Source organism: Myotis lucifugus, unplaced genomic scaffold, assembly GCF_000147115.1.
Source record: "Myotis lucifugus unplaced genomic scaffold, Myoluc2.0 scaffold_94, whole genome shotgun sequence".
In the NCBI taxonomy this organism is placed as follows: domain Eukaryota; kingdom Metazoa; phylum Chordata; class Mammalia; order Chiroptera; family Vespertilionidae; genus Myotis; species Myotis lucifugus.
The window spans coordinates 4,433,961-4,444,635 of record NW_005871142.1 but is presented as its reverse complement, the minus strand read 5'-3'; positions in this window follow the sequence as shown (position 1 = coordinate 4,444,635).

Genomic DNA, 10,675 nt, shown 5'->3' with positions numbered 1-10,675 from the left:
TCTTTTTTTTAATTCTTCCCTTAGACTTATAGCACCATCATTTTTACCCAGTTTCTCAGGGCCAACACAGGGTGTATCCTTAATTCTTCTCTCATTTTTTTCCACTCTACATCAATGCTACTAGACAATTCCATCAGTTCTATCTTCAATATACCTCCAGAATCGTACCCCTTCTCACTATTTCTACATGCAACCTTAGTCTACTGGTAATCCACCACGAATTCTCCCTTGCCTAGTACAATAATCTCCAATTGGGTTTCCTCTTTTATTCTGCTTTACTGGTCTGTTTTCCATGTAACAACCATCATTAACTCTGTCAAATCATATGATTTTTTTTTGCTTCAATGGCTTCCCATCACACTTAAAAATAAATCCAAGCCACTCATCTACCAGGTCCTGTAGTCATGATGATCTGTCATCTACTCATTGACTCATCTTCTGCTACCTTCTCCCCCACCACTTCTGCTCCAGCCATGCTGGTCTCCTTGCTGATCCTCAAGGAAGCACACATGATCCTGCCTCAGGCCCTTTGCACCTGCCGTTCCTTCAGCCTGGAACACTCTTCCCCCAAGATTTACCTGGCTGTCTCTCTCACATCAGTCAAGGTCAAATTTATCCTTCTCATAGGGGCCATCCCTGTCCAGCCTACATAAATCTGCCACTCTCAACTTACTTTATTTTTTATAGCATGTGTTTCTTATGTGCCTCACTAATGTGGACTCAAAGAGGGCAGGGATTTGGTCTCTCTTGCTCTCTGACATGCTCCTCTCACCCAGTTCCTGACACAAGCAGGATTTCAGCACAAGTATATTAAATTAATCAATCAGTCAATAAATAAATATGTAGGCCTCATGTTTATTGTCTATGAAATATGATGGTAAACTAGTGTGCAGGTCTCTGATTCTTTGTTTCATTATGGTAAAAAGTTGACCACCTGGACAAAAAGTCTATTTTTAATGTGCTAAGGCATTTGGCGGGGAGTGTAGGAGATCAGCAGTCACCTTTTTTCTTGTCATTGATTTTCTTAGAAGAGGAAACTTTTCAGCTGAAATTTGAAGGGTTAGTAAGAGTTGCTAAGTGTGCACTGGACACTTTGGAATGGAAATGGGGATGCAGTTATAATAAACACTAACATTTTGGGGCATCACTATGATGCAGGGACCCTTCAAAGAACTATGTATGTATTTGCTCATTGAGTCCTTACAACATACCAGGGAGGTATAGGTTTCACTTGGTCATCACTTTATAGATTGGGATCCCTAAGGTCCCCAAGATCACACAGCTAGGAAGGGGGCTTCCAATCCTGGCAGTTGCCTCAGAGCCCACACTCTAGTCCATGTCTCTCTTCTGCCCTTTCAGGGAGAAAGACATTCTATGCAGACAAGGACCTGAAGGAAGGGGTGGTAGTTTGGGGTGATAGTGAGTTTATCATGAAAGAAATCAGACTGAGAACAAAATGTCTGTTTTTTTTTAGATTAGTGTTATTCCTAATATGCTATGCTGCCTTCAGCATAGAAACCAATATTTAAAAATCAATCAAAGAAAAGACCCAGGCCAATAATGATTATATGAGCAATGTGATTGATGTTATTTACTCCAGCTAGATTAAAATTTTCCCTAGGAAAAGAAATCTATAAAGGCAAGAGGAGCCATTATATAAAGCTATATATAAAGCCTTCCAGATAGTAAAATGGATGCCATAAATTATTTCTGCCTCTGTGGAGAGGGGAGGCTCTTTCTTGCCCATTTAGCAAGCTTAGAAAAGAATGGAATTGTGGGAATCATTAGATCAGATTAAATTCATCTGGTTCCAACTTTTAATGCCCCTCCCGATGCCCTTCCAGGGGCCACTAAACCAAGCCTAAATTGAAGATATCTGGGGGAATTATTTAGAGAAGGTGAGCAAAGCTACCTGATGAAAAGAACCATGGAGTCATTGGACATTAATCATCAAGTTTCTTCCTAGGGTCACAATTGTCAAATTGTTGCAACCACTCCACTTGTAACTCCCACCCTCATGGTCCATCCACTTCCATTGTGCTCGCCCACTGCCAAACCATCATTTCCAAGCTTTTCTGTAATGATCACAATAACCCTACAGCATATGGATAATGTGCCCATTTTAAAGAGAGAAAACCTGAAAGACCACTTCCCACTGCCCAATCACTGAGCCATACCTTCCAACCCATCTTGATTAATAAGTAGTTTAGAAAATGGAGGAACCACTTATCTGCTTTATGTGTTTCTGCACTTTTCCTCCTTTTTACAGAGGACCCCATGAATTCACCCAACTTGATTCATCTCTCTTTCCAAGAGGGCAGAGAGGGTAACTGCACAATAAATGCTTATAGTGGGATAGCAGGGAAAGGGTGACCCCAGGGTGCAGAGGTTCTCTTCGGCCCCCCATCATTAGCGGTTTCACCAGCACACTCCAGTAGGTCCTCAGCACCTCTCATTCAGCACCTGAGAGTTGATCTGGCTTGAGGAGCCTGACACCCTAATAAAGCTCACAAGAGACTAATATGTAAAACCAAAATGACCATTTAGTAACATCTTAAAAAATGGGGTTCTCAGTTGTATAAGAATTGAAAAACAAATTTTTGGTCCTGGCCAAAGTAAAATTTTCAAGTAATCAAGTGACATAGGAAGTCAAAGAAAAATCAGATGGTTGCTTGGTATGAATGAAACTCATTCTCCCATTCAGCAGATATTTATTGAGAGACTCCTACTTGACATGCACTACCTTCTGTTCTAAAGTAACAGCAGGAAAGTGGTATAACAATAATAGCAACAACAATAATAACAGCAGTCACAATGTGGCTTATTCTGCATTTTATAGGTGTGATATATATGATATGTACATAAGTGCTCATATAGTGCTTACTCTGGGTCAGAAACTGTTCTAAGTGCTTTCTATATTGTCTTCTGATTCTCATCATAGTCCTGTGATGTCATTGCTATAATCACCTCTAGTTTTCGGATGAAGAACCTAGAGCACAGGGGTGAGGCCGCATTTCTACATGTAAATGGATTACAGTGTAGTTGATTGTGGTAAATTCAATCTAACGTGAAGACTGCAGAGGTAGGGGCAGTTGCTGGTGCTTTGAGAACCATGAAGGGGCACCCAGCACAGGGCATAGGGATCCGGGAATGTTATATCCACAGAGAGAACTGAGGAACAGGCGATATATTGCCAGGGTGGGGTGGCACCGTTGGAAAGCAGGCATTGGTGCAGAATGGCAGGAGATTGTGTTGGGAGGGAGAGCGGATCTGAAATGCCACTGCAGAGCTTGGCAGGAGATGGCTTCAGAGCTGTTTCAGGCCATATCGAGGCATTTGGATTTTATACTAAACATAACAGGAGACTATTGAAGGATTTTAAACATGAAAGTAACATAACATGTATGGTTTATAAAGATCTTCCTGGCTGAGTATTGGAAGGGAGAGGGGGTGGAGGGGCCTGGAGGTGGGGAGGTGTGAGGAAGCCCTCACATGAGGAATGCTGGAGGCCTGCATTATGGTGGTGGCAAAGGGGTGGTGGAGTGGTCACATTTGAGCTATTTAGATGGCAGAATAGATAGAAGATCGGATAAGTGAACTCAAAGCAGGGAAGCTTAGGCAAAGGATCAGTAAACGCAAGAACATCAAGCTCTGAAGTGTCTACATCCTTTGCCGGGGGTTTACCTGCCTGTCAGAGACCCTCAGCCCATCAGCCACCCAGAGTCCCCTCTCCTATAGGCAGCTCCTGGGTGGCTTCCCTGTGTGGTGTTTCGCAGGCTGACCAGGACCTGCGGATGAAATGTGGGCGCCATTGGTCAGCGAGGGTCTTTACCCGGGAGACCTGCCCTTCCTTCAGGTGGGCCTGCAGGACTCTGCCCCAACCCATTGGTGTTGGTTTCACAGTGTAAGTTCCTTATTTCCAAGTGACTGGGGTGCGCCCAGGCAGGTGTCTGCCACACATACTCTCTCGTTGCCTTGGTTTCATGAACATGTGGAAGGGCCACAGATTCATCCCTGTTCCATGACTAACACTTGAAATGTCCCCGTGCAAGGGACATCCAGTGCCCTCATGATACGGTCCCTGCAACAAGAGGGTAAAGGGGGAGATGATTAGAGCAGGAAGTCTGAGAAGTTAATTTCAGAAGTGATGGAACGGTTAGTGGCAGGGCCAGGGTTCTCATTGTAGAGTTTCTGCTCCTGGAATTATGCTGTAGTGTGTTGCTTGAGTGAAATCTTTAGAATCATCTCCCAGCACGTCAGGGGGATGAAAGCTATGCACTTATTAGGCTCACATTTATATATATATACTAAGCACACATTATGTGTGTAAACAGTACACACAGGCACACACATGCACACACTTACCTAAGAGTAATCTCTATGATGTTAGAGAGCATATTTGCATGTTTGTCTCATTTATTGTCGCTCCCTAACACCTAGCACAAACCCGACACTGATGTGAAATTAATTATAGGATTATTTCATCCACATTCCTTTGAGTTCTAAGTCAGTTTTTATCATGAATGATAGTCCTAATCCTAAAGGAAATTACATGGGCAAGTGCCATGACCAAGGTCTGTACCAATGCGGGAATCATTTTGTGTATGCTTTGACATCTCATGTCCCCCGTGGGGAACCTAACACCAGTGCCCCGTAAATCCACCTGACTTGATTCATCTCTCTCTCCAGGTCCATAGACTCCAGGGGCTGACCTCCCTCTTCTGAATCACAGATAATCTGATTGCTCCTGGAAAATCACTCTCCCTCCCCACTTCTTTCTATTTTGAAGGGAAAAGGTTACAGGCCTTCAGCTGTCATTCGTCCTATGACAACCCTCTGGCAGCTTCCTGACTGACAGTTACCTCCCATAGTCAGTGACCTTTACCAGTTTAGATTCCTAAAAGGTCACAGAGACCAGTAACAGGAAGTGTCTGTGTGCTTTAGCCAGAATGAGAATTGTGTCTGGTGCAGTCACTGTTTGGGGCCCTGCCACACCCAACCACAGAGACCCTCAACAATCTCAAGAGGCACTTTAAGCTAGAAGAACTAAGTGTAAAGGTGTCTGTATGGGGTAGGGGTCCTCTTAGAAGACTCCTTGGATGAGGTTCATAGTCCTGAGTTCATGATCAATTGTGTGGTTTTTCTAAATGGCAGGAGAGTAGACATAGCATTGGCCTAGAGGTCAGGGAGTTTTGGTCTGAGGTTCTAGTCTGAGATTCTCCCTTAGGTGCATTCAGCAAGGCCCTCACTCCTCTGTGGCTCCAATTCCCTTTATAAAATGGGGGAGTTATACTCTAAAATCCCATCTAGTTACGACATCCTTCTTTTGATTCCAAAGGACCGAGAGGCAAAGAGATCAAAGAGAAAGCAGTACCCCTATGCAACAGTAGAATGTGAGAACACAGGTTCAGGATGATATGGGGGCTTGATTTAGCTGCAGGTTTTGAGAGAGTCCACCTCCTCACACACAGGGCTTTGTACTAAAATATCTGGATGAAAGACTGTTTCCCCACAGCCTGAGTCCTGCAGCACAAACATCACATAGACATGTGACATCTGCCTCCCAGAGTGTGGGGGCAGCCACTGCCTTTGGTTCCAGCTGCCAGCACAGACTGGTAGATCACTACTCTCCTGTCCACTCTTCTGAGGAGAGTCCACAGCTCATGCTCCCAACAAGTAACCCCCCTGTGATTCAGAGCAAGGAGGCCAGCACTTGGAAACTATGGACTTGGAGAGAGAGATGAGCTGTGGACTCTCCCAGAGTAAAGGCCAGAGCAGGAGGAGCATGTGTGAGCAAATTCTTTGGACAGGGAAATCCGCCCAGGCTGTGACATGGGGGAATCCCACTGGGGTATGAGGCCTTAGTCAGTCAGCCCAACGAAGTCCTTCTGATGGCGTTATTCTCCCTGGTCCTACCACCATCGGCTCAGAGCCCGATGGCTCCACAATTGGAGAATTGTTTCCTGAAACTTTATTATGCAAAAGCATTATCAAATCTCTTTTTTAATTAAAAAAAATCAGGAGCTTCCTATTCCCAGAATGGAGGTCCAATCCTGTATCCCAACTAAAATCCATTAGGTCTCTTTATCTCTGCCAACTCAACAGCTAGGTCATATTTAGTCCTAGAAATAGGGTTGACATTTTTTAGACTCTTCATTACTGCTTCCAAGCTATGACTCTCTACCTTGTCTAACCCCTTTGACATTGTTGCCCACCAGCTATATCAGCACATTTCCTCAACTTTGATTTCAGAGAGAGAAAGGGAGAGGGAGAAAGAGATAGAAACACCAATGATGAGAGAATCATTGATCAGCTGCCTTCTGTATACCCCCTTAGGGATTGAACCTGCACCCAGCATGTGCCCTGACTGGGAATCGAACCGTGACCTCCTGGTTCATAGGTCGACACTCAACCACTGAGCCATGCCAGCCGGGCCATTTCCTCAACTTTGACATTTTCACAAATAATGGGCACTGTAGTCCTTAGTGGGTAACTTTCTACCTGTACTATGAGATTTCGGAAGGACAGGGTCGCCAGAAATCAACTGATCAATTACATAAGCCAAAAAAGAAGTCTCTTCAATGGCCCCAATCCAGTTCTGGGCACTGAAGGTGCAAAGCCATAGAAGATATATTTCCTGTCCTAAAGGAGTTCGTTCTTAGCTGAGATATCTGAAATGACTCTTACTTACAATATCAAGTCCTAAAAGAGTCAAACTTGAATTTGAACCACAACATTCAGAAGACAGGAACAATAGCCACTTCTCTCCAGTGGCCAGCTCCTCTGGAATCATCAGAGCCAATCAGAGCCTTTGGCACACCTTACACCAGCCTCAGGAAGGAGGAAGGCTCGGCTGGCTTCCTCAGGATGCGTTTCCAGAGCCGGGCAGACTGCGGACAGGGAGCCGAGCGGCTCCAGAGCAGCTGCATTTGTGTAACTTAATGAAGGTGAAACACGCCTCTTTTTAAAGTAGCATTTTGTGTGTTTTTGTGTTTTTAAAGAATAGATTTAAAATAATGGAAGAACTCAAAGGATGTTCTAGATTTTAGGGGTTAATCCTTAAAACCCATGCAATTATTAAGGGCAGGAAGAATATTTTACCATTCGATGCGTGCTGTGTGTGTAACAGGAAGGGAATGAACTTTCAGATCATTCAGAGAGATGCCTCTCTTATTTGAACTTTGCATAATGAATCAATTATAAGAATGTATTTGTAATTAACCACCCTAGACCAGGGTGTTCTGACTTCATTTTGCCCGCCCTCCCTAATCAGTGATATTTTCTATCCCAGTGACAAGCCCATTCCTGAAGAATGTGCTCTTAATTGCACTGTGTTGAGGACATGGCTGTGGGCGCTGTTACAGACTGCATTCCATAATCCAGGGCTTTCTTACGAAGCACATCGCAAACATTTGCATTTTAATATGCACAGTGAATCTCAATTAAATGTCTCCAGTCTGTTTAAAGACCATTTCCCCACACTACAGTCTCTTTGGAAAAAACAATGTTATAACAGCGATAACCTTGAAAAGTCTGCTGGAGAATAATCACGTTGACTTAATTACAGAGAAAGACCAGTTACCCCAGAGGAACCCAGAACCAAAGATTTGAGAGGGAAAAGAGGTGGCCTGTGTCTCAACTCGCTGCAGTGATGAGACAGGGGATAAAGAATTTTTTTTTTTAGAATTTTGGAAGGCTCTGCTTTTTGTTCAGCAAATGTGGTGAAGTAACTAACTGTACATTTACAAAAAGGCTCTGCTATCCATCGCATTGAAATGAAACAGAAAATCTCAACTATGCCACCACTAAGAGAGGCCCCTCCCTGATCTCAGGCTGCAGTCCCTGAAAAGTATCCATCAGGTGCAATTTACTAGTAATTTCTATCAAATTTGAGACAGATCTGAAGTTGACAAAGAAGAGCCTCTTTAAGATCAAAGGTGAAATTAGTGGAAAAGGAGAAGGATTGGAGATAATAAGATTGGAATATACATAGGCCACATAAAGGTCGGGGAAAAACGTTTTCTAGTTCACTCCCGTTCTGTAGATGACCAGAGATGGTAGGTCAAGAAGAGAAACTATGTCACCATACTTGACCTTTGTCCTCTCTGGTCCAGCTTCCAAACAGGAGAGATGACATATGGACATGGGCCAACTTTTTACCACTAGGCCCAATTCAGGAGAAATTACACATCTACCTACCAAACAGAAGCAGGAGATGGTTTGTTGCTTCCCAACTTCTCACCCAAGTGGGCACCTGACCCATGACTATGTGATGAAACTCAAGGTCTAGGCACTCCCCATCCTTGCAAGAATAAAGCATATGCTAAAAAAAACAACAAAGGAGTTCCTGCATTTACAGAGAAACTCAGAAACAGAAGTCCATGGTTGAATATTCTCTAAATCCCAATAATCTCCCTCAGATCAAATTTTTCACCCAACAGTCAACTTTACACCTAATATCTGAGGGAGGAGACTCTAGTGACTTTTTTATTAAATCGGGAAGAGAGTGAAGAATTTCATCCTATAGTGTTTAGGGGAAAGTAGCTGGCTGAGAACTAATTGACACAAAGATAATTAGGCCAAAATATATCAGCTTGTGGTCTATGCATAATTCTAAAGTAAAATAAAAATATTAAAAGGGACCATACTGCAGTGCAATAATGCCATAAGTGGGAAGGAACTGACTTCCTGCCATAGACAGCAAGACATTTGAAAATACTATTACTTTTAGATATGGAGAAACACAGTGTGGGGGTGACATCCTGAGAACGGTTGCACTTTCTGGATGATAGTGAAGGGACTGGATCATAGGTAGGATGTGTGTTTTCATTGAGTGAATGAGACAAAAGAATGGAGTTTTGGGAAAAGTACAGAAGAGGAAGGTATGTAGGTAAAGAGTCTCAGAGATCTACAAAAGGGTCCTCTGGAGTCTGTAGCTGAATACTAACCAGTGCTCGTGCAAGTTGAAACCCCAAGCGTGACATATAAGGTTGACTCAAAACAGAAAATCAATTAAAGTGATTTACCATGTGTATTTGTTTTTATTGCTGATGAAATACATTACCATGAATCTAGTGGGTCAAAATAGTACATGTTTACCATTTTATAGTTCTGGAGGTCATAAGTCAGATGCAGATTTCACTGGGTGAAGTAAAGGTAGCAGCAAGGCTGCGTTCCTTCCCTGGGGCTCCAGGGGAGAATGCCTTTCCTTGCTCACTCTGGTTATTGGAAGATTCCAACACCCTGTTGTAGTCCGGAGGTCTCTGTTTTCTTGCTGTTCCCAGCTTCCTTGACTTCCTTGGCTTAAGGTTCCCTTTCTCCAAACTCAAAATCAGTAGTAGTAGGTTAAGTCTTTTTAACATCACATCTCTGAGCTACACTTTCCCCCCTTCTTTTACATTTTTAAGCATCATGTGATTAGACCAGGCCCACCCATACAATTCTGGACCATCTACCCATCTCAAGACCTTCAGGCTTAATCACTTCTGCAGTGCCTTTTGCCGTGCAGGCTGACATAGTCATGAGTTTCAGAGATCAGGATGGGGACAGCTCTGTGCCTACCACAATATATTAAGAGACCAAAAAGGAGAAAAATGGTGGAATTATTTAAATTAAATGTGAAAGGAATATTTGATGAGTTCAAACATTCTATCTTTGGTAGCATCTCTTAACAAATTGGAAATAGAAGAGGTCTTTTTTTTTTTTTTAACCTGGTCAATGGATAAATATCTTTCCAAGAAAACCTACAGAAATCGTCCTGCTCAGTGGTAAAATGTTAAAAAGCACTCCCCGCCCCTAAGACAGGGAAAGATGAGGATGCTAACCATCAACTCTTCTATTAACCAGTCATCTTAGCCGACAAACTAATATATATAAAAATAGAAGCAGAGGCATGTGGTTTGAAAAGAAGGAATTAAACTATCATAATTTTTAGGTAATGTAATTGTTTCTATAATAAGCCCAAAAACCACTATAAAAATGATTAGAATTAATCATTGAAATTAGTAATGTTATGTAATACAATATTAATAAACAGATGCCATTTGGATTTTGTATACCAGCCCACAGTCTTAAAAAATTTGATGCATTAAAAGACATCATTTGCAAGAGAAATAGTTAAATATAAGGCACCCATGACTAAACCTAATCAAATCTGTAAAAGGCATGCCTGGAAAAATTACAAAACATTTTTAAAAGACAGCTTCAAAAAATCTTAAATAAATTGAGAGACATATCATGTTTATGAATAGGAAGATTCAATATTGTATAAAAATATACTCTCTCCTCAAACTGACTTACAGACTCAGTACAATTCTAATCAAAATACCAGCAGGATTTTGACAAGCTAATTCTAAAATTTATATGAAAGAGTAAAGGGCTAAAAATAAGAAAAAGTTCTGAAGATGAATATGGTGGAAGAACTGACCCTATCAGGTATCCATAATTCGTATAAGGCTATAGTGATTATGACTGATTTAGGGATAAATAGATCAATGGAATTGGTTCAAGGGATTGACAATTTGACCAGTGGAACAGGATGAAAACTCAGAAAATGATCTGTGTATAATAGAAACTTTATACACAACAGAGGTCACTGGGAGATCACGAGGGAAAGAATGCATCCCAATTATTGGTTTTGAAAACACTGGGTATAAATATGTGAAAAATTAAAATG